Source organism: Pleurodeles waltl, chromosome 9, assembly GCF_031143425.1.
Source record: "Pleurodeles waltl isolate 20211129_DDA chromosome 9, aPleWal1.hap1.20221129, whole genome shotgun sequence".
Lineage (NCBI taxonomy): Eukaryota > Metazoa > Chordata > Amphibia > Caudata > Salamandridae > Pleurodeles > Pleurodeles waltl.
Window position 1 is genome coordinate 928,050,987 of NC_090448.1, and position 23,606 is coordinate 928,074,592.

The window sequence follows — 23,606 nt, forward strand, 5'->3', positions numbered from 1 at the left end:
ACCATGGAGCTTGATCTGGCTAGCCTACCCACACTGACAGTAGTCCAGCTTAGGGGGTTGTGTATTGAAAGAGGGTTGCCTGCAACCACTGATCTCAGGAAGCAAATCCTGATCACATCCCTGACAGCATGGGCTGAGGCCCAAGAGGTAGAGTCAGAAGAAGCTCCAGAGGAGGGAGAAAGAAGGGAGGATGCAAGCTCTAACCACTCAGGGGAGTGAAGGCATCTGAGCCTAAGTGAGGATGAGGAAGAACGGTCCTCAGTAGATACAGTCACTAGGGGCAGACCCAAAGCTAGTGGTGGGAAGGGGGTCCTTTCAGGAGGGGAGAACCCATCCATCAGAGAAAGAGAGCTGGAGGCCCAGCTAGCATACATAGCTTTGGAAGCAGAGAAGCTGGCCCTAGAAAAGAAAAAGTGGGCATACAAAGAGAAAAGAGATGGAAGCAGCGATAAAGAAGCTGAGGTGTCCATGGGTGGGGGAGTAGAGGGCTGGATTATTGGTAACAAAGTAGATACTTATGAGGGGTTATACAATCTGATCATGAGAGAGCACATCTTGACCAATTGTACCCAAGAAAGGTTACGCCAGCATCTAGTGGACTCTAAGCAGACCAACCCTAGAGAGCTAGGGGAGGCAGCTGATGAGTGGTTGAGAACCAGGGTGGTTGTCAAGTCCCAGGGGGGAGACTCCAAGAAGGGGGGGACAGGTCCCCAAAAACCTAAGGAGGGAGGTGGTAAGCCCACCACAGAGACTCCCTCTGTACCCCAGAACCCTAAGAAGGAGGAGAGTAAATCCCACTCCCACTCTGACAAGCAGAGACAGGGAGACCCAGGGTTAAAAAAACTCTTGGACAGTAGGGCTTGCTTTGACTGTCAGCAGACAGGTCACTTCAGAGGAGATGCAGCCTGTCCAAGGAAGGTGGTTAGCACTGGGCTGTCCAGTGTAGCCATAGAGGAGGATTCCTCAGATGATGAAGTCCTCCTAGCATTGTGCTGGGAGACAGGACCAGATGGTAAGCTGGTGATCCCTGAGGGTGGGAGTAGGCACTTCCACCACATTCAAGTGAATGGGATCCCTACCACTGGCCTGAGGGACACCTGTGCCAGTCACACTATAGTGAGTGACCGGTTAGTGACCCCAGACATGTATGTCCCAGGAAAGACAAAGAAAGTCAGGATAGCCACAGGGGAGGTCACCTCCAAACCTGTAGCCATAGTGCCCCTAGAGAGGGAGGGTATCCTTGACTGGATTAGGGTGGTGGTCAGTGCTGACCTTCCCCTAGATTGTATCATGGGCAATGACCTCCCAGAGGTGAGTCTGGTCACAGATGGGGTGGTCGCCCAGGGCGCCCCCCCAACCCAAAGTCCTGGGGAGTCAGTCCCTACAGTTAGGAGACAGGGGTCCCCAAGAAAAGGAAAGAAGAAAAGGAAGGGTAGGCCACTCTTAAAGAGAGTTCCAGGGAGCCAAGGGCCATCTGCCCCAGTAAGGGGGGAGCCCAGAGTTGGCACTGGTGAGGCCTCACCTGACCCCAAGGAAGTCCTGAGTAGTCAGGCAGCTGTCCAGATGCAAGGTGTTGCCCCTGCACTGACAGAAGGGAGAGTGGAAGGAGGGTGTCTGCCACAGGAGGTGGTAGCCCCCCACTCTAGACATCAAGAGGGGTGCCAGGACCCCAAAGATGCCCCTAAAGCAGCTCAGCCACCTGTCAGTGGAGAGCTTAGGGTGTGGTTCTGGGTACTGACAGCTGTCAGTAGCCTCTGCTGGGTGCTAGCCTTCCAGGCAGCACTGTACTTGGCCTGGGAGGCAGACCCCAGGGCCAATAGCAAAGTAGGCCCCCTGACCCTATTGGTCATGGTGGGGTTGCTCAAGTGTTGGGTGACCTCTTTGGGTAAGCTAGGTGTTGCCCTAGCAAAGTTTGGAGTAGGGGAGGTGGGCACCTCACTACCCAAGTTGGCAGAGAGAAAGGAGGAAGACCCCCCTAGAGGAAAGTTTCAGTTTGTGTTGGGTCCTTTTACTGTTGGGATGGCTTTACTACCCATAGGGAGTGACCCTGACAGGAGGATATAAGGCAGAGTAGGCCCTGCAAAGGGACAGCCAGTTTTCTTCACTGTCTTCCTCGCCTAACAAGCCAGGAAGACTCTCCCAGGGTTGGGCTGAGTCTCCTGGGCGTGTGGGCTGGGGGGGGGGTTGTGTGAGAAAACAGGGCTGATTGCAGAGGCCCCATAACTTTTTGCCCCCATTTTCCTCTTTTTGCTGGTGTTTTCCTGACTTTGATGGTGCCCTGGGTACTGCTAACCAGTCCCAGGGCCTGTGCTCTGTGTAAAATGGATATGCAAATTAGGCTAATTATAATTGGCTAAGTTAACCTACCTATAAGTCCCTCGTATATGGTAGGGCATGTAGGTTTAGGGACCACAGCATAGGTGGTGCACACCTAGGTGCACTGCTGAGGTGCCCAGTGTCATTTTAAAAGCAAGCCTGCCTTGCTGGCTGCTTTTAAATTAAAGTTATATGCAAATTCGACTTTGGAATTAAAGGTACTTCCAAAGTCTTAAACTACCTTATTTTTACATATAAGTCACCCCTAAGGTGTGCCCTATGTGCCCCTAGGGCTGGGTGCCATGTAACTATAAGCAGGGACTTTATAAAAATAGATTTATAAGCCCTGGTGAGGTAAAAACAGCCAAATTCGTTTTTCCCTCATTGAAGTAAATGGCCTTCACAGGCTAGAATGGGCAGACTTTATTTTAAATTTTAAAGTCTCCTTAAATGTTACATACCAAGAATTTGGTATCAAATTAATTGTTGTAATAAATCCTACAACTTCCAGTTGTTGGATTTAATATAACTAGTTCAGGTAAAAAGTTTAGACTTTACCTAAAAAGTTGCCAATTTCAGCTCTGCATTGTTTTTGCTGCTGTGCTCTGATTGGCCAGCCTGCAGCAGCTTCTGCCAGGCTACCTTGATGAGGTGTGAAGTGGCCTGACTTCACACAAAGGAATGTGCTTGGGGGAGAGAATCTCCCCTCAGCAGATGGTGAGGCAGGAAGGGGGAGGGCTGCCAAACTGGTCTTCAAAGGCAGAGAAGGACATTTGGAGCACCCAGCAACACCCCCACATCCTGCAACCCCAGACAGCTAGGTGCCCCCTTGATTAGATTAGGAGAGGGCAGGAGAGGGGTGTGTTTATGATTTTTAGCCACACCAGTGGGTGGGCTCAGCCAGATCTCTCCTCCAAAAATCAGATTCAGCCATGTTGGATTTTTAGAGACTGTTGCCTTTTGGGATGGATTTTGCCACACTTCCCAGGAAGTGGTCATCACAGGGGGACGACCCTGTACCTGATTGGAGGACCAGGACCCTCCTGCTTTTCACCCAGGAGCAAGGATAAAACTGGCAGACCTGCACCCACGCCTCAGATCCCCACCAAATTTCAAGAAGAAAGAACTTAAGGAGAAGAAGGACTGCCCTGCTGGACCCCTGGCCTGCACCTGGAACCTGCACTCAGAAGGACTGCACCAGCTGCACACTTGGGCTTCACCACAAGAAGGACTTTGCCTGGCTTCAACTGGTTCAAGGAGGGACTCCCTGTTTGCTACAGGTGAAAAATTGCTAACCAGAGTCCCCTGCCCCAACTCCTGAAGAAAGCGACCAGCTGACCACTGTCCAGTGGCCAAAAAGGAGTTTGCGCCAGGTGCATTCTGGTAGTTGAAGTCCGCACCCCCCAAGGACCATCACAGAACTTCTGGACCCTTGGGGTGAGCTGTGGACCCCAAAAGAACCTTAAAAGAACATCTGGGTGAAGCCCCAGAAGTTTGGAAAAGATTTGAGAATTTTTGGAAAAAAAGCTCCAGAGAGGGACCGACCCGCCGCGGAAATTCTAGCCGGCTTGCCTCAACCGCGACCCGGCCTGACTTCGTGGTTCGTCCCGGTAAAGAAAAACATCCAAAAAAGAGACTAAGGGGGTGAGTTTAACCTTGGCGGACGGCGTAGGCCGTCCGCCAAGGTACCGCCGTGAAATGACCGCACCGCGGTCAAAAGACCGCGGCGGCCATTTAAACATTTCCGCTGGGCCGGCGGTCGCTCTCCAAAAGAGCGCCCGCCGGCCCAGCAGAAATGCCCCTGCAACGAGGACGCCGGCTCAGAATTGAGCCAGCGTAGTTGCAGGGGTGCGACGGGTGCAGTTGCACCGTCGCGTATTTCAGTGTCTGCAAGGCAGACACTGAAATACTTTGCGGGGCCCTCTTACGGGGGGCCCTGCAGTGCCCATGCCATTGGCATGGGCACTGCAGGGGCCCCCAGGGGCCCCGCGGCACCCCCTACCGCCATCCTGTTCATGGCGGGTTTCCCGCCATGAACAGGATGGCGGTAGGGGGTGTCTGAATCCCCATGGCGGCGGAGCGTGCTCCGCCGCCATGGAGGATTCAATGGGGCAGCGGTAAACCGGCGGGAGACCGCCGGTTTACCCTTTCTGACCGCGGCTGAACCGCCGCGGTCAGAATGCCCTCGGGAGCACCGCCAGCCTGTTGGCGGTGCTCCTGTGGTCGGTGACCGTGGCGGTCACCGGCCGCCAGGGTCAGAATGACCCCCTAAGTCCGAACGTAAAAAGTTGACCGGGACCTCCCAGCCATCGTATCCGAGAAGGGCTCCATGGACGTCGGATCAAGATCCAGGTTTACCCCGGTCGAAGGATTTTCATCTCGAAAAAACGACTAAGTCCAAAGGTAAAAGTCTCCACCGAGGAAACCCACATCGCGTATCCGGACAAGGGCTCCAGGAGGTCGGATTCAACTGGCAGGTTCGTCCCGGTGAAGAAAAACTTCAAAATAAAGACTAAGGGCCTCATTATGACCCTGGCGGGCGGCGGAGGATCCCGCCCTCCAAATTACAGCGCCGCGGTCAAAAGACCGCGGCGGGTATTACGAGTTTTCCCCTGGGCTGGCGGGCGGTTCCAGTAAAACCGCCCGCCAGCCCAGGGGAAAACGACCTTCCCACGAGGATGCCGGCTCGTAATCGAGCCGGCGGAGTGGGAAGGTGCGACGGGTGCAGTGGCACCCGTCGCGTATTTCAGTGTCTGCAAGGCAGACACTGAATTACTTTTCGGGGCCCTCTTACGGGGGCCCCTGCCGTGCCCATGCCATTGGCATGGGCATGGCAGGGGCCCCCAGGGGCCCCGCGACCCCCCCTACCGCCATCCTGTTCATGGCGGCTTTCCCGCCATGAACTGGATGGCGGTAGGGGGGGTCAGAATCCTCATGGCTGCGGAGCGCGCTCCGCAGCCATGGAGGATTCCAAAGAGCAGCGGAAAGTCAGCGGGAGACCGCTGACTTTCCGCTTCTGACCGCGGCTGAACCGCCGCGGTCAGAATGCTCATTGGAGCACCGCCAGCCTGTTGGCGGTGCTCCCGTGGTCGGTGGCCCTGGCGGCCACCGGCCGCCAGGGTCAGAATGACCCTCTAAGTCAGAAGGTAACTTTTTAACCGAGGCCTCCCGCGACCTGTAGCTGAGCAGGGCTCCATCGCAGTCGGCCTGAAAGTTTGACTTTGCCCCGGTCAAGGTGCAACCAGATGACCCGATTGGCGCTTTTTGTTTCTCAGCGCTAGAAAAGTAATAATTCTTTAAAAATTCATATCTCCGGTTCCCCTGAACCGATTTTAATCGTTTTTGTGTCATTTTAAAGATAAAAATATAAACTATTTTTATAAATTGGTTTTGGATTTTTAAACTGTTTCCTGTGTTTTATTTAATTACTGTTTTGTGATATTTGAATGCTTTACACTTTGGCCCTCATTCTGACCTTGGCGGGCGGCGGAGGCCGCCCGCCAAAGTCCCGCTGTCAGGTTACCGTTCCGCGGTCGAAAGACCGCGGCGGTAATTCTGACTTTCCCGCTGGGCTGGCGGGCGGTCGCCTTCAGACCGCCAGCCAGCCCAGCGGGAAAGAGGCTTCCACAATGAAGCCGGCTCGTAATCGAGCCGGCGGAGTGGAAGCTGTGCGACGGGTGCAGTTGCACCCGTCGCGTATTTCACTGTCTGCGCAGCAGACAGTGAAATACATGTAGGGGCCCTCTTACGGGGGCCCCTGCAATGCCCATGCCAGTGGCATGGGCACTGCAGGGGCCCCCAGGGGCCCCGCGACCCCCCCTACCGCCATCCGGATCTCGGCGGTCCGACCGCGGCTTTACCGCCGCGGTCAGAATCCCCATTGGAGCACCGCCGGCCTGTCGGCGGTGCTCCCGCGGTCCTCCGCCCTGGCGGTCAAAGACCGCCAGGGTCAGAATGACCACCTTTGTCTCCTAAGTTAAGCCTTGACGCTCGTTACCAAGCTACCAAGGGTTGAGCTGGGATTAATTTACTGAGACCTAACTGTACCTATGTGGAGGTTAGTGGCTTGTTGCTAGGTGTAGGTACCTACCTGCCCTACCAATAACCCATTTTCCAACACTCTTGTAGACACAAAACTACACAGAGCTTGTGCTCTCCTGGTAGAGCTGGGAAAGACATCAATCTGGTTGCTGATTTAGTTATTTTATTAATGTTAAAAGAAACTCCTTTTGGGGAATATGATGTACCTGCCAGGTCCAAGGATCGGACATTGTTACCCATTTGAAAGAGACCAAACAGAGTTGAAGAGTCAGTTTTGTTGAGAGTTATTTTCTAGACAACATCAGATTGTCTGACCAAGAGATAAGGGCTGGGGACACATCCGAAAGAGTGGAATATTTAGGTTAAGGAGGGGCAAAAAAACCGAATACTTCTCAATAGTTTAAAAATCAATAGATGTTCGCCAACTGGTCTGTTAGCCACTGCAATATCCACAGCCAAAATTGGCGATCTTTAAGAATTGATCATCCTGTGTGAGAAGCCATCAGTTCCAAAAAAACAAATAGATTTGTGATGTGAACTACATCAGTTTGCCATAGGATCCAAATCCTGGTCCAAGCACCAGCATATCCAATGTGTCCAGGCTTTCTGATACCTCTTGTGAGTGGTGCCTGCCCCAGATTTATCAATGAGGTTAAGAGCCTGTTCTGAAAGGTCTGACACTTGTCAGCATCACCGGAAAATCTATAGCCCATGAGTCACAACTAAATGATGTTTATGAACTTGAGGGTCGAAAAGGAGATATGGGAGCCATGAAAGAAGGTGAGGGTAATTGCAAGACTGTTCCCAAAAAGTTGGGAACCAAGTCTGGGGTAGCTATAAGGGGGAGATTATGATTATTTCCCCTGTTTGCTGTCTGACCTGCAGGGCTACTCTCAAAGTGATTGAGAAAGGGAGAAAAGAGTAGTTCAGACCCTTCCACTTTTGCAAGAAGGCATCTGTTGCTTAAGCCAATTAATCCAGCCTCCAACCGAAGAAGAATCGTAATTGGCAGGTTAGTCAAGTTGCAAAGAGATCCATCTGACATGGTCCCCACTTCTGCCAAGTGTCAGTCAATTGATGTGCAAAGAAAGTTCAGACTTGGACCATCTCCTACCAATAGTCAGATTTCCACAATAAGCACCCTAACCTAAATGGCTCCTATTGGATTTGATTACCATGTTCGGGATGAGACTGAAAATTACCTTGCCATTCCAAATAAGCATGTGGTTGAGCCACCATTGTAGCTTGTGACGCACATCCATAGTCAATCGAATGTGAACTTAGTAGGATAGGTCCTTCCACAAGTGAGATATCTTTGGGCATTGCTGGGCACTACAAAGCAACAGGCCAGTAAAGATGGACTGATTGGAGGACGCCAGAAGCCCCTCCAATCTCACCAGCCAGCATAGGGTCAGCAATTATCTTGAAAGTGTTCTGTGAATCTCTTTCTGAATTGCTCTGATAGTTTGGTGAAGAAGAGCTACAGTGGCTGAGACTGAGTAAATGGCAAATCTCAGAAAAATGATCTTTTGGGATAGAATGAAGACAGACTTTTTCAAACTGATGATATAACCTAGTTCTTCTAGGAGAGATGTTGCTAAGTCTAAGTCCTGTTTGATTTTGAAAGGATTCTGTGACATTAGGAGGAAATCATCTAAATAGATGATTAGGTGACTACCTCTGGCCCTCAGGATCTCCATCACCAGCTTGAGAAGATTGGTAAAGCACCAAGGGGCTCAAGATAGGCCAATGGGCTTTGCACGGAATTTACAACATTTGTCCCTCCATTGAAACTCTAGGAATTGTCGATGAGAAGAAAAGATCGGGAAAGCCGAATAGGTGTCATTGAAGTTAAGTGAAACCATGAAATCGCCTCTCTTAAGAGGTCTCTCGACAAATGAATCCCCTTCATCTTGAAATGATGATAGAGGATTCAAGTGTTGAAAAATGGTGCTCAGGAATCTACAATGATGTTGATTTTAAGGAGCAATAGTGTCATAGGACTACCGTTGTCAGAATGAGACTGCTGTATTAGGGGTGGCAGCACCACACTTTGAGGGTGATTGAGTCAATCCCATACTGTCTTGGCTGCTGTTGGCCCAACCCTTTCGGCTAGTTAGCAGCACCTCATCAAAACCTGGAAGAGAAGGTGTCTGTGGCAGCCTGAAACATGAAACTCTGTTGTTTCTCAGGGGAAGTCATGGTTGGCAAGTCTCACCCCTTTCTCTCATTAGCAAAAGGTCTCATACATACACACAGGCAAAGAAAGAGATACAGGATGGTTTTCAAAATATTTGTTGAAAAGACTGTAATCAACAATAAAATATATGTGCTGCAATTATTAAGGCAATGAGGCATTACATTATTAAAATGGTGGTGACGAGCGAGAAGAAATAAACAGTCCCAACATATTAAATGACATACATAGATGAATTCTACCTAGGTCCCAACTACCAATCAAGAGCATTGCGGTGATAGCCAAATCCGTCTGTACTGCACCCACACCCTTTACTTGATGGAAAGGGGTCTGCCTGCCATCTCCTGGGTTAGCTGTAGGTACAAGGCCGAGGTGAAATCCTGCTGGAATGACCTCCCTATTGTCCATTGGCCTACACAGTGTTTTTATGAGAAAACATATTTTCATTCTGTGACAACGCCTGATGTGGGCAAGTGCCTAAGTTTCAGACTGATTTAAAACTCTTGTGGTGACAATTGTTATGGAGATTATCATGTACTTAGACTCATCAGTTTGGACAGGAGTACATGGTGAAATGTTTTGCACAGAATAATAATAGCAATGCTTTAGCAGAATTCCAAAGTTACAGCTGACTAGAAAATAAAAACATCCCCACCAGAAACAGACTAATGGAAAATTAATAAAATTGATTAAATGAAATCAGAGCAAATAAGTTGGTAAAAGGGCACAGGCCCCAGGCCTAAGTTAAGCTAAAAAATGTGTGCCTAAGCAGATTGTATAATGAACCCAGGACACCCTCCCCATTGTCAGGACAAGAGTGTTAACCTAAAAGTGCTCCTAAACTTCAAAAACTAAAAGCATGGTAAAATACACATAAAAGATATACAAAGTTGAGGATGACAAGCAAGGCAGGCCAAAAGTCAGGCAAATTAATAGGCAATTTAGTATTTGTGACCAAAAAAAAGCCATTCAATCAAATTCAACAGTAATTATAGTTGTGCAGGAAATCTAAAATGTCTTCAATGGTGATGGAAGCCAAGAAGGATTCAACATTTGCAGGCGACAAGTTGAACAGCGCGTTAGCTGAAGGATCCACAGAACATCTGTGTGCAGAAACCTCAGCCATAGGACCTGCTGAGGGAGGCACATTCCTGGCCGCAGCAGATGGTGAAGGAGGCAAGAAATCCACAAGAGGTGGCAGATAGGATGCCTCATTATCAACTGCGGTTTCAATGGGCATGTCCGTGAATGAGCCCTCAGCGAGAACATTAACAGAACCGTATCCACGGAAGGCACAGGCTGCTCAGCAAGGCACACCTGAGGTGCACATTCGAAGAAGCACCACAAGCAGTGGAAAATCTGCTGCACCCAAGTCAGTATTGGTCGGAATGTCAACAACCAATTACGCTTAAGCTCCTCCAACAGTGAAGCTCCAAAGTACTGCATCATGTGGTCATGACACAGGTGGGCTTGTAGAAGCTCCAGTACTCTGCTTTGCTGAGATGGGATAGCCATTACATATTAAAAAAGCAACAGCAGAAAGCCACTAATGAATGCCAAAGTTATTGGGAATCCACCAAAGACACTTGAAAAGAGTGAATGGATGGCTGAAGGTATCACTCCAAATATAGGGGGTCATTACTAGTTTTGGGGGTACCAGGACCGTCATGTCAGTGGGGGCGGTCGTACTGCCAACGGGCCAGTGGAGAAGACTGCCAAATTATGACCATGGTGGTCTTCTCAACAAAAGACAGCCAAACAACTGCCAGTACCATCAATGCGGTGATGCTGCCATGGACGATGGTAGCCACCTTTAGGCCAGCGGGGACCATGTTCCCGCCATACACATTACGAGGCCGCAAACTGCCAAGGTTTCTCCCGAGGTCGCACCACCATGAAAACCCTGGCAGAAACCAACACTATGAAAGGAAACACTCACCTTCTGGAACACATACCAGCCTGGAGCCTCCATGGAACCCGAACTGGAAGTCCTCCCACTGCTCCTGCTCGCACATTGACTCTGGAACCAGCTACAGCAACAATGACAACAACTGTGAGTACATACACCTACCTGATACACCATACTCATCCGGGGTGGCGATGGCCCATAGGAACATACACACCTACATACACACACCCACACCCATACTACACACACCATGGCCAACACACACGTGCAATAGACACAGCACTGGCACAGTTGAACACAACAGTACGCAACAGCATTGAGTCACACAACAACACCACAACCATAACTACACAAACGCTTTGTCAAGCGATTTCAGTACACACCTCCACATGACAACACATACATACTATAACACATAACAACACCTGACAACCACGCAAACACAACACACAACACATCTGACATATCCATCACCACACAAACACATGCATACACACAACAACCACAGAAGGGCACTCAACACCACCATTACACATCTCAACACAAACAATACACAATTAACCCACATACATGCATGTACCAAACACAAACATATCCTACACACAATACATAGCCATCACAGCAGGACAAAAGCCAGGACCACACACACACATGCAGGCCAGATACTACAGCTAGCACAACCCACACACACATCACACACAAACAAACTAAAGGTGCCAAATACAATACAGCCATGTGGAAAGAAAGGCAAGACAAGTATGTTACCTTCAAATCCAACAACAGGTTGAGCCAGATATATTAAAGTAGTTAAGTAAGCAAGAAAATAAATAACTATATACACTAATGAGCCTATTGGCCAGTCCAGTGTCCAAAGTGCCAAAGGCACAAATTGCACCTCTGTGTGCCCCTACTTACCTCCTGACTGCCAAAAGACCTCCAAAGGGTAGGGATATCAAGGGGGCAGGCAGGCACCTCAGGGGATGGGGGGGCAGAGGTGGGGGTTTGGGCTTGGGTTTGGGAGGTGGTCTTTGGGCTTGGAAGGGGTTGACTTTTTGACAGGGGGAGTGGCCTGGATACTAGCATGGAGTTCAGGGGAGGCCTTGGAGGTGGAAGGGCTGGACTTGGGTACGGACATACACCGTTTAGGGGTATCACGGGGTAGGAGAGGAGTAGGGAACAGGAAAAAATCAGAGAGGAAATCCTTTTTAGGCACGTGAGGCAGTCATGGCAAAAAGGCTTTGGAGTGTAGGTAGAGGGATTGGTTGTATGAGATGTTGGTGTGGATGTCTTTGGTGCAAATGCTTGCAATGAATGCTTGTGGGTGCTGGGTGTCTGTTGTATGGGTGAGTGTGGGTGTCTTTGAGTTTTGGGAGGAGTGGGGGAGGAGGTGCTGGGAGATGCCATGCTGGATGGGTGACAGTCTGTTGTGGTGGTGTCTTCAGGTATGGTAGGTGTGCTGCATGTGGGTGTGACGGTGGTTGTGGTGGCTGTGGATGTTGTGACTGGAGTGGATTTCTGCGGGTCTGCTATTGTGCTGACTGTGGGTAAGATAGGAGTTGTGGCTGGAAATACCAATTTTGGTGCAGTGCCTGCAGATGTGTCTGGTGTAGTGTCTGTGAAGGAGGGGGTGGTGGGGAAGTTGGTGCAGGTAGTGGATGGTGGTGTGCAAGGAGGTTGGTGGACAATGATGGTGTTGGGGTAGTCCCAGAACGGTCTGCCACTGCCAGGGAGTGTCCACTGGAGGAGGATTCCAAAGAGGAAGTAGATTATCCGGTCTCCGCCATGTCACTGATAGCAGCACTCTGGGTCCCGTGGCCTGCAACATCCCCACTCACCTGTAACCCTTCTCCTTTGTCTGCCGATGCTGATGCACAGAAAGAGGAGACAGAAGGAGGGAGGGAGAGAGATAGGGAGAGAGAGGGTTAACTCATACCTCGCATACACACTTGTAAACATTCACATCTGTGACAATACATATCCTGCCTAGGCTATCTAAGGTCGCAATACACATGTCCTACATCATGTAACAACATGCACCACTCCCCACCCCTGTGTGCCAACCCTCACACCTACAGCAACATTCAAGTAAGTCTGTACAACTGCAGCCATCCACATGATCACCACCACAGCCATGTCTGCATGCATATCATGCCCTAGATGATGTACAAATGTCTCCCTGAATTCACACAAGACCTTTCCATACTCCTATCACCTATTGGAAGTGCAGCTGACTGAACCAAAGACATCAGGTCTGTACAGTTTGAACAGCTGATCAGGCCATGTCCTTTGTGAGATATCCATGACAGTGATTACTACTACACTCACACACCACACAACATCTGCCTGTCACATTATATGGCTGATATAACACTCTGTACAATAATGGAAATTTGTTTATAATAACTGATTAAGCGACTACAAGTTACACAGCCATACAGGTGACATCTGATGTTTACAATACAAGTAATGGGTACAGGCATGTGATTAGTCTAACCTAATCACAGAGGAAGATCTGCAGACACCCAACGCATATGTATCACAACTAATAATACATCTAAGTGCATCTACAGTGGCCCATATTGCACATATTACACATCCATACCCAAGCACTGAGTGCAGTGTCACACCTGATGAACATCAGGAACACATATATGACATCATGGTCCACATACAAAAACACCACATATGTATTTTCATGAGTAGGACTTCAAACCATCATAACACCACGCTCAATCACACCATTCCTGATATGATAACATCTGTACCTAAGACCTGACAACACACACATCTGACACTCAATATATGTATGAGATATGCATTCATGGCCCAACACCACCGCCTTGGCACTGACAATACATCACACTACTACATAGGGCTGCCTCAGCAAAGAAAATACAACATTCATTTCACATCAACATATCATTTGTCATACAACACCCAATCCTGTCCAAATCACCCACTTCAGCTATGCCTAGGTTAGCTGACTTGTTTTCTCTTCATCAGATGTGCCCCCAAGTAACAATTGAGAGATGATGTAGGTAGCCAATAATCCATGTATCACTGTAATTGTTAGGCCATTGGTATACATGGCATTAACATTACACATTGTGAATGACGAGGTCTGTCTTGGCACTTACCACCTCCAGTACTATCCCACTATATTCAAGTTTTCATCCCCTCAAGTCTAACTCTTAGAAATGCATGATGTTAGCAATCAGGCCATTTCCAAGCAACAATTCAAATGAGCCTACTTGACCAAACTTCACAAATCCAATAGCTAGCAGATTACCAATATATGGGCATACAACTGTCAAGCCATTAGTCCAATCATACACAAGCCATATCTGTGTTGGAAATGTAATGGTTGATTCACATGGAGTCAACACCATTACCAGTAGCAGATTTCTATTGTTCCAATGATGAAAGCAGAGTCACACAGTTGCATATACAGGCGTGCCATACAGATGGGAGTGGACTGACACCTTAGAGCCACAAATTCCCAACTGCAGAGGGATGGAGCAGGTCATACTCAGTGGGTAGGGTGGCACACAAGCTCACATCCATAGTAAAGGCAGGATGGAGTCACACATGTCCCAATACCATTTGACATCTCCACAATGCAGACATGTAGAATACTGGATATGGGAGATGTACATCCACTGACAGCAAACCATCATGACACATCTACAATTAATGCTCAGGCTGGATGGATACTACCCATTTCCCCCAAGGGTACATATATGTTGCATTGACTACATTTTCACTCAAGCTACAGTGAGACAGTTAATTCCATACAACCCGAGCAAAGTCCAAGGAGACAGTCAGTACTCACCCCTTTGTGGCTGCTGTGCTTCCCTCAAACACCCATCCACCTCACTGTAGGCAGCCACCAAAATGCGGGCCATTAGGGGGGTCTGGTTCTGATGGGCAACCCTCCCTCGTTGGGAGGACATCCCCAACTGGGCCTCCTTGGTCTTCCGGGCCCAGCTTCTCAGGTCCTCCCACTGCTTGAGACAATGGGTACTCCGCCAGCTATGGACCCCCAGGGTCCACACTTCCTCGGCGATGGCACACCAGATCCTTTTCGTCTGATGGGCGATCACCTGCATGGATGGCACAAACAAAAGGAGAAAGTCATGTACACTGGCACCATACTAACAGGAGAGGCCTATACACATCAAACTCACCAAGTGCCCCCACATACCCATCCTCTCTGCCCACACGCCTTCACTTCATGCCCTCTACATGCATCTATACTCCCTCACCGGTACACTTACCCCATTCACCATCACACACACCCCTATCACACATGACCATGGGATTCGGCTCACTTGTTCCCCTGGTGCCCCATGTAGCTGTTCACACAGGGGTAGGACCCCATCCACAAACCTCTCTAGCTCTTCTGATGTGAAGGCTGGGGTCCTATCACCTGCAGGACATGGCATGATGGCTCTCAGAGGCAGTACACAACAGCTCAAGTCATGGAGGTCTTGCTGGCAACAGTTTCAGGAGTCATGTGTGCAAGACTGCAGAAAATGGTGGCCACGGATGCCACGTACAGGACCGTCACTGCCGGCAGTCATCGCCATTCACTCTAATCCCCCGTAGGCAACAATGTTAACCAATGACAAGTTGCACAGTGGTAGCGATTGCCTACCGCCATGACAACATACGTCGGCGGACTTAGGTCACTTCCATCTGCCCAGTGCTGCAGGACAGGTAGCTGCCATTTTGTGCACATCTCATGCATTGATGTGCCAGTTTAAGTGTACCATACACATATTAGGATAAATTGGGAAGTAACCTCATGTTGTGCTATCATGGTAGTGCTGACACATCTGACATGTGTCCTAAATAACTTACAGGTTCAGCATTATGCTGCAAGGCTGGTGTCCAAAGTGCTTCTGCATGTCCATTTTTGTATATGTCAACAGGGCTACGCATGTCCAACAGTGTTAGGTGTGTGCTATTTTGACATGTTCTGCCTACATGTAGCAAGTGCATTTCTCAATGTACATTCTCTTCTCTTTACCTAGATATCCTTCCATCAGGAAACTGAGACAACTACCAGTGTACCATCCACTAGCTGACCTTGCAACCCTGGTGGACAGGTATATAATTGAAACATGTTGTCTGAATCGTCAGACCGTCGTGCTCTATGTACACAGTTGGAGCCAGATCTGTTACCAGCCATATACAATCCCTATTCCATCCCTCCCACAGCACAAGTCCTGTCAAGGCTACACTTTCTTGCCACAGGCTCCTTTCAGAATACAGTGGGCTTGGCAGCAGGGATGCCACAGCTAATGTTCAGTCTAGTGTTAAAGGATGTACTGTATGCATTGTTGAAACACCTGGATAGCTACACCAGGTTCCCCCATGTGCTGATTCAGCTTATGTGAAGGCAGACTTTTATGATGCGGGACATATCCCTCATGTAATAGGTGTCATTGATGAGACCCATATTGCTCTGGTGCCCCCTAGTGCCAATGAACAGTTGTATAGGAACAGGAAGAACTACCACTCTATTAATGTTCAGCTGGTGTGTCTTTCAGACTAGTATATCTCACAGGTCACAGCCAAGTTTCCTGGATCTGTCCATGAATCTTTCATTTGAGGAACAGCAATGTCCCACACATGATGGCACAACTACACACAGAGAGGGCCTGGCTCCTTGGTATGTATGCATTGAATGTGGTTCACTGTTATTTCAGCTGTCATTAAATTCTTCCCAGTCACTGTACCTGTTATGTATCACACAGGTGTCTCTGGATATCCTAAGCTTTCCTGGCTATTGACACCAGTGAGGTTCCCTGCCATGGATGGGGAAGTCCATTTTAATGAGGCCCACAGGAGTACGAGGCATGTAATCAAAAGGACATTTGGCCTCCTAAAAGCTAGATTTGCCTGGACCTATCTGGATGTGGCCTCCTCTACTCACCCCAAAAGATATGCCAGACAGTAGTAGACTGCTGCATGCTCCACAATCTAGCCCTGAGATACAGATACTATTGCTGGACCAGTGGCTGGTAATGCTGACCTGGCAAGTGGTGAGGAGTCTGAGGAGGAAGGTGCAGCAGACTCTAGGACTGACCTCATCAATCAGTACTTCCAGTGACATACAGGTATGATGATTATAGGTTGGCAAGTGTTGTAAATTCACATGATTTGCTGACAACTGTTCCCCTGTGTTGACTTATCCGTGGTGGTGTGATTTGGTCCTATCCCCATGTGTGTTATGGGGAGCAGACTGTATGTCATGTGCACAGTGAGAATTTCTCATATCTAACAAGTGTACCCACTGAAGTTTCCTTGAATCAAATCTCCAATGGACAGAGCAGTATTGAGCAGTGTGTGCTGCGTTCTCCTGTACTCATGTCATTCCACCTACTGACTGCGGTAAAAAACATGTGCCTCTGCTACCTATGGCTTGAGGCTTTTATAGTCACTAGCCATTGCAGTATAATTTGAGAATTGAGAGTTGTAAATGACAGATGGCAGTTACAGTGCTTAATGATGATCATTCTGTGACTGGTGTTATATAGGTAATCACTGGGGGACCCTGGTTAGGAGGTAATCTACAATGGGGATGACCTCTATATGCTGCATATGGGCTTTGTATGCCTTCCATCCTGATGGTACTCTCTGTCATTGCCTTTTTGCAGGTTTGCATGCTGTTGGAAAATGGGTTATTGGTAGGGCAGGTAGGTACCTACACCTAGCAACAAGCCACTAACCTCCACATAGGTACAGTTAGGTCTCAGTAAATTAATCCCAGCTCAACCCTTGGTAGCTTGGCAACGAGCGTCAAGGCTTAACTTAGGAGACAAAGTGTAAAGCATTCAAATATCACAAAACAGTAATTAAATAAAACACAGGAAACAGTTTGAAAATCCAAAACCAATTTATAAAAATAGCTTATATTTTTATCTTTAAAATGACACAAAAACGATTAAAATCGGTTCAGGGGAACCGGAGATATGAATTTTTAAAGTATTATTATTTTCTAGCGCTTAGAAACAAAAAGCGCCAATCGGGTCATCTGGTTGCACCAGGACCGGGGCAAAGTCAAACTTTCAGGCCGACCGCGATGGAGCCCTGCTCGGCTACAAGTCGCGGGAGGCCTCGGTTAAAAAGTTACCTTCTGACTTAGTCTCTTTTTTGATGTTTTTCTTCACCGGGACGAACCTGCCAGTTGAATCCGACCTCCTGGAGCCCTTGTCCGGATACGCAAAGTCGGTTTCCTCGGTGGTGATTTTTACCTTCGGACTTAGTCGTTTTTTCGAGATGAAAATCCTTCGACCGGGGTAAACCTGGATCTTGATCCGACGTCCATGGAGCCCTTCTCGGATACGATGGCTGGGAGGTCCCGGTCAACTTTTTACGTTCGGACTTAGTCTCTTTTTTGGATGTTTTTCTTTACCGGGACGAACCACGAAGTCAGGCCGGGTCGCGGTTGAGGCAAGCCGGCTAGAATTTCCGCGTCGGGTCGGTCACTTTATGAAGCTTTTTTTCAAAAATTCTCCAATCTTTTCCATACTTCTGGGGCTTCACCCAGATGTTCTTTTAAGGTTCTTTTGGGGTCCACAGCTCACCCCAAGGGTCCAGAAGTTCTGTGATGGTCCTTGGGAAGTGCGGACTTCAACTCCCAGAATACACCTGGCGCAAACTCCTTTTTGGCCACTGGACAGTGGTCAGCTGGTCACTTTTTCAGGAGTTGGTGCAGGGGACTCTGGATAGCAATTTTTCACCTGTAGCAAACAGGGAGTCCCTCCTTGAACCAGTGGAAGCCAGGCAAAGTCCTTCTTGTGGTGAAGCCCAAGTGTGCAGCTGGTGCAGTTTTTCTGAGTGCAGGGTCCAGGTGCAGGCCAGGGGTCCAGCAGGGCAGTCCTTCTTCTCCTTGTAGTTCCATCTTCTTGAAATTTGGTGGGGATCTGAGGCGTGGGTGCAGGTCTGCCAGTTTTATCCTTGCTCCTGGGTGAAAAGCAGGGGGGCCCTGGTTCTCCAATCAGGGACAGGGTCGTCCCCCTGTGATGACCACTTCCTGGGAAGTGTGGCAAAAATCCATCCCAGAAGGCAACAGTCTCTAAAAATCCAAAATGGATGAATCTGATTTTTGGAGGAGAGATCTGGCTGAGCCCACCCACTGGTGTGGCTAAAAATCATAAACACACCCCTCTCCTGCCCTCTCCTAATCTAATCAAGGGGGCACCTAGCTGTCTGGGGTTGCAGGATGTGGGGGTGTTGCTGGGTGCTCCAGATGTCCTTCTCTGCCTTTGAAGACCAGTTTGGCAGCCCTCCCCCTTCCTGCCTCACCATCTGCTGAGGGGAGATTCTCTCCCCCAAGCACATTCCTTTGTGTGAAGCCAGGCCACTTCACACCTCATTAAAGTAGCCTGGCAGAAGCTGCTGCAGGCTGGCCAATCAGAGCACAACAGCAAAAACAATGCAGAGCTGAAATTGGCAACTTTTTAGATAAAGTCTAAACTTTTTACCTGAACTAGTTATATTAAATCCAACAACTGGAAGTTGTGGGATTTATTATAACAATCAATTTGATACCAAATTCTTGGTATGTAACATTTAAGGAGACTTTAAAATTTAAAATAAAGTCTGCCCATTCTAGCCTATGAAGGCCATTTACTTCAATGAGGGAAAAACGAATTTGGCTGTTTTTACCTCACCAGGGCTTATAAATCTATTTTTATAAAGTCCCTGCTTATAGTTACATGGCACCCAGCCCTAGGGGCACATAGGGCACACCTTAGGGGTGACTTATATGTAAAAATAAGGTAGTTTAAGACTTTGGAAGTACCTTTAATTCCAAAGTCGAATTTGCATATAACTTTAATTTAAAAGCAGCCAGCAAGGCAGACTTGCTTTTAAAATGACACTGGGCACCTCAGCAATGCACCTAGGTGTGCACCACCTATGCTGTGGTCCCTAAACCTACATGCCCTACCATATACTAGGGACTTATAGGTAGGTTAACTTAGCCAATTATAATTAGCCTAATTTGCATATCCATTTTACACAGAGCACTGGCCCTGGGACTGGTAAGCAGTACCCAGGGCACAGCCAAGAGTCAGTAACCACCAGTACCTATCCAGAAAGAGTGGGGGTGATCAGGCAAAAAAAAAGGACTTTCCTACACATGCTGACTATACTCTTGTGTGGTTCAGGATTTTGGACTGTCTGACATGTGTCCTGGAACATATCTGTTGTATTGTGTCTCCTGCTGAGGATGCCTCCCTCTCCTGTCCATTACACTGCCTGTTGGATCTAAGTGTGAATAACCATTTGTTGATGTTGTAATGAAGACACATATACAGTAGCTGTGTTCTATTGGTGTTTATTGTGCACATATTGATATTGTAGCAAACAGATATGGTGCAAACGTTGTCCCAGAGTTGATAAGTGTGGTCATGGTAGATGGAACAGTCAAAAGGGTGTATCAGTGGCACACAAGGGAGACAAATCAGGTGAGGGTCACTTCCTGGCAGTAGGTGTGGTCTTGGCATATGCTCCAGCCGGATGTCTGGATGGACATCCACGTTTGCGGGGGGGTTCTTCAGCTACAGAGGAAGGGGTGCCTGAGGGCTGGGCCTCCATTCTGCTGGCTACCGCTGATGTGGATGGGTCTGATGTTATGTTGTTAGCAGAAGGAGCCTGCTGGTGTTTAGGAGAAGCATGCAGGGTGGTGTTGATATCCCTCAGCACCCCTGCAATGGAGGCCATGGTGGCACTGGGCCTGTCACTGCTGCATGACCTCCTGGTGGTATTCCCTCTGTGGCCTTTGGTTTTCCCCCAACATGGTTATGATCTAGCCCATCCTGTCCTGGGGTGGTTGATGTACTCCCAGGACTTGGGAGATGGTAGCCTGGTCTGTAGAGTCCCTTTGGGGCCCCATTCTCTGGCCCACAGCTTCCCTCGAACACCCCATGCCCCCATGTGCCTATACCCCAGGCACGGTGTGCCCACTCCCAGTGTTTGCAGGACCTTCATTTTCCTGGGAGTGAGAGGTCTATTCAGGTCCCTGTACTGTGGGGCCCACAACAATTTGATCTGTCCTTGGGACACAGGTTTGGGAATCAAGGGTAGGCTGTGAAGTTGAGGCCACAGAGTCTGGGGGGATTGATGTGGGCAGGGTGAGTCAGGGAGTGGTAGACTGACCAGGTGTCCCAGATGGGCCAGGAGGTCATCAATGTCCAGACATCCAGGCGTGTTGTCTTCACTGGGCATTCATCCTGTGGTGGACTGGCAGGGGTACCTGTGAATGGAGTGAGAGAGGGAGTTACATATTGGTGATGTGTTTGGTTAACTCTTTATCATATGCATACAGTGGCTTGACATGATTCCCAGCAATGACAGTCACAGATGCTGCACAGCATACCTTTGGAGTTAGGTAGTGGTCTGTGACATGCTTACATACTCCATTTAGGTTGGTGTCATTCAGGTTTAGTACATTTGGCTGTGTGGATGGGTACTGGTACAGGATCATACTTCACATGACTGTTCTGCACTGTTAGCTAGTGACTATTCAGGCTTGGTAGTTGTGAGTGGTAGAAGGCTGGACATAGCAGCATGGTGTCCCATTGGGTGGAGGGTATGGGAGTATGCGAGGTTAATTCTGCTGTCTGTAAATTCTGTGCATGTGCATGGAGTCTGACATACCATACCATGGTGGTTGACTTTCTGGGTTGTGGGTCCTGATTAGTGGCCAGTTAGCTTAGTCACAGTGCTGCAGCTATGTTTAGCCTTGTTTGGCATTGTGTTGAATAATTGCATTGGTGTCATTGCCATGTTGTGGTCCTCAGTCGTAACATCTAGTTGGTATAGGCATACATGCAAGGGATGTGATGTGCACATTACAGGTATTCAGGTAGATGGGCTTGTACATTGTGGGAGTCGTACTGTTAGTATTAGCCCATGCTAGGTGTGCCTTTGCAAGGGCCATGTGGGCAGTTGGGCTGGGTAAAGGTGTGGCATGCATTAGAGGGGCATTAGCTGGATAGGTGAGACATGTAGTGAGACATGCAGTGCATTGGGGGAGTATTTGGGTGGTGAGGAAGCGTGCAATACATGACAATTTTGTGACATGAGGTTTTGTGTACTTACCAGAGTCCAGTCTGCCAGTTATTCCAGTCAGGCCCTCGGGATGCAGGATGTTCAAGGCCTTCTCCTCCCAAGATGTGAAATGTGGGGGAGACGGTGGGGGCCCACCGCCAGTCTTGTGCACAGCGATCTGGTGTTGTGATGCCATGGAACGCACCTTCCCCCATAGGTCATTCCACCTCTTCCTGATGTCCTCCATTGTGCGTGGATTGTTGCCTACTAAGTTGACCATGGTGACTATTCTCTGCCACAACTACATTTTCCTGGCAATTGAGGTTTGCTGGGCCTGTGCTCCAAACAGTTGTGGCTCTACCCTGACAATTTCATCCACCATTACCCTCAACTCCTCTATGAATTGTGGGTGCTTTTGTGGGGACATGGTAGTGGTTGTGTTGTGGGTGAGAGGGAATTGTTGTGTTTGTGGAAGGGTGGAGTGTAGGGTGATTGATGGGGTTTGGGTAGTGCTTAGTGGGTGATAGACGCTTGTGGTGTGTGTGTGGTTATGTGTGTTTTGTGTTGGTAGTGCAGTTGTGTTGTGTGTGCTGGGTGGGATGTGTATCTGTACCTATGGTGTAATGGTGCTATATGGGTGAATTTAACTGCTTTCTGTGTATGTGTAAATCAAATTTGTAGGAAATGATTGTGGGTTGTGTTGGGATGTGTTATATAGTGCTATGAGTAGGTGTGTCTGGTGTGTGTTAGGTGTGGGATTTTAAAACTTTCCAATGTGGTGTTGTGTTCTGACTGTGGTGAATTCTGAGGGTGGCGGTTCTCACTGCCAATAGTTTTCCGCTGTGAAAGAACTGCTGTGCTGATTTGTGGCTCATAATCTGGTGGGTGGAAATGTGTCAGCGTGGTTGTTCTGGTGGTGGAACCTCCTCTTTCCCGCCCTCCTGTCTCCTGGAGATGAGATTCTTTATTCTTTTTTGGCAGTCTTCATGATGTGAGTCGTAATGTGGCAGTCAGATTACTGCCACCTGGAAGTCTTTTGACAGCCTCCACAGTGGCGGTCTTCCAAAAAGACCGCTAAATTCGTACTAAGGCCCATAGTCTGGAAGGTGCTAACAAATCCAGAACCAGCAGTCTTAAAAAAGTGCACAATTCCTGCAGTGTTGGATGCGTTGAAAATTCTGCTTACCAGTTCTCCAAAATGATTGGGAAAGTTGGTATTTAATAAGGACAGTATCTGTGCTGATGACTTTGCAAGTTGGAGGTCATGGGTCTCTCTGGCTGATATAAGAGCTACATGTTTTTGAAACAATAGTGCCTTTAGTCTGCTCAGCTTGTGAAAATTTACATTTGAAGCAGCAATGTGTGGCCACATTTTTGCTACTTTTATCTCTTGTGCGGGGGTATGTAGCACATGGCCGCAGCAAGTTACAATTTGAGAAACTGAAATTACATAGGCAATGCTAGGCTTCATTCTGCAAAAGCTTTAACTGTTCAGCACCACATAACTTCGATTCAAAAGTATCTGAAATACTGGGTTAATCAAAGAGGCAAGAGTACCCTTCAAATAGCATGGCAAGTTTACAATGGCAGTGTTACAAGTGCCAAGCAAGAATACCTGCTTGCAAATCATAGAATGACTAACAGTAGTCTCACATTCACTTCTGCTTAGAAAGACCTCCATTCTGTCATTCAAACGTTTGTAAGTGAAAGGCAATTCCCACACCTCGTGGATGTAATTGTCTCCTAACTGCCCAAATCTGCCAACTACAAAATGTTTTAAACACTTGCTAAACTGAAATGTTAAAATGGGAAGGTTGATTACCCAGTGTTATAGCCATTCTGCTGATGGAGTTCCTGCTACAGTAAAAGGCCACTTTTCCAAATCCTCGATGTTAAGAAGGAAGTAACTAGATTTTTTTTAGCCCTTATCTGTTGTTGTTTTGTCAAATTAAAGGTGGAAAATAACTCAGTAGAGTTAACTTGCTGCAAAGGCACGTGGCCACTTTTAAGGACCTGCAGCCTCCAACCCAGCTGCATAATGGACCTAAGTTGACTCTGTCCATGATGTAAGAATGA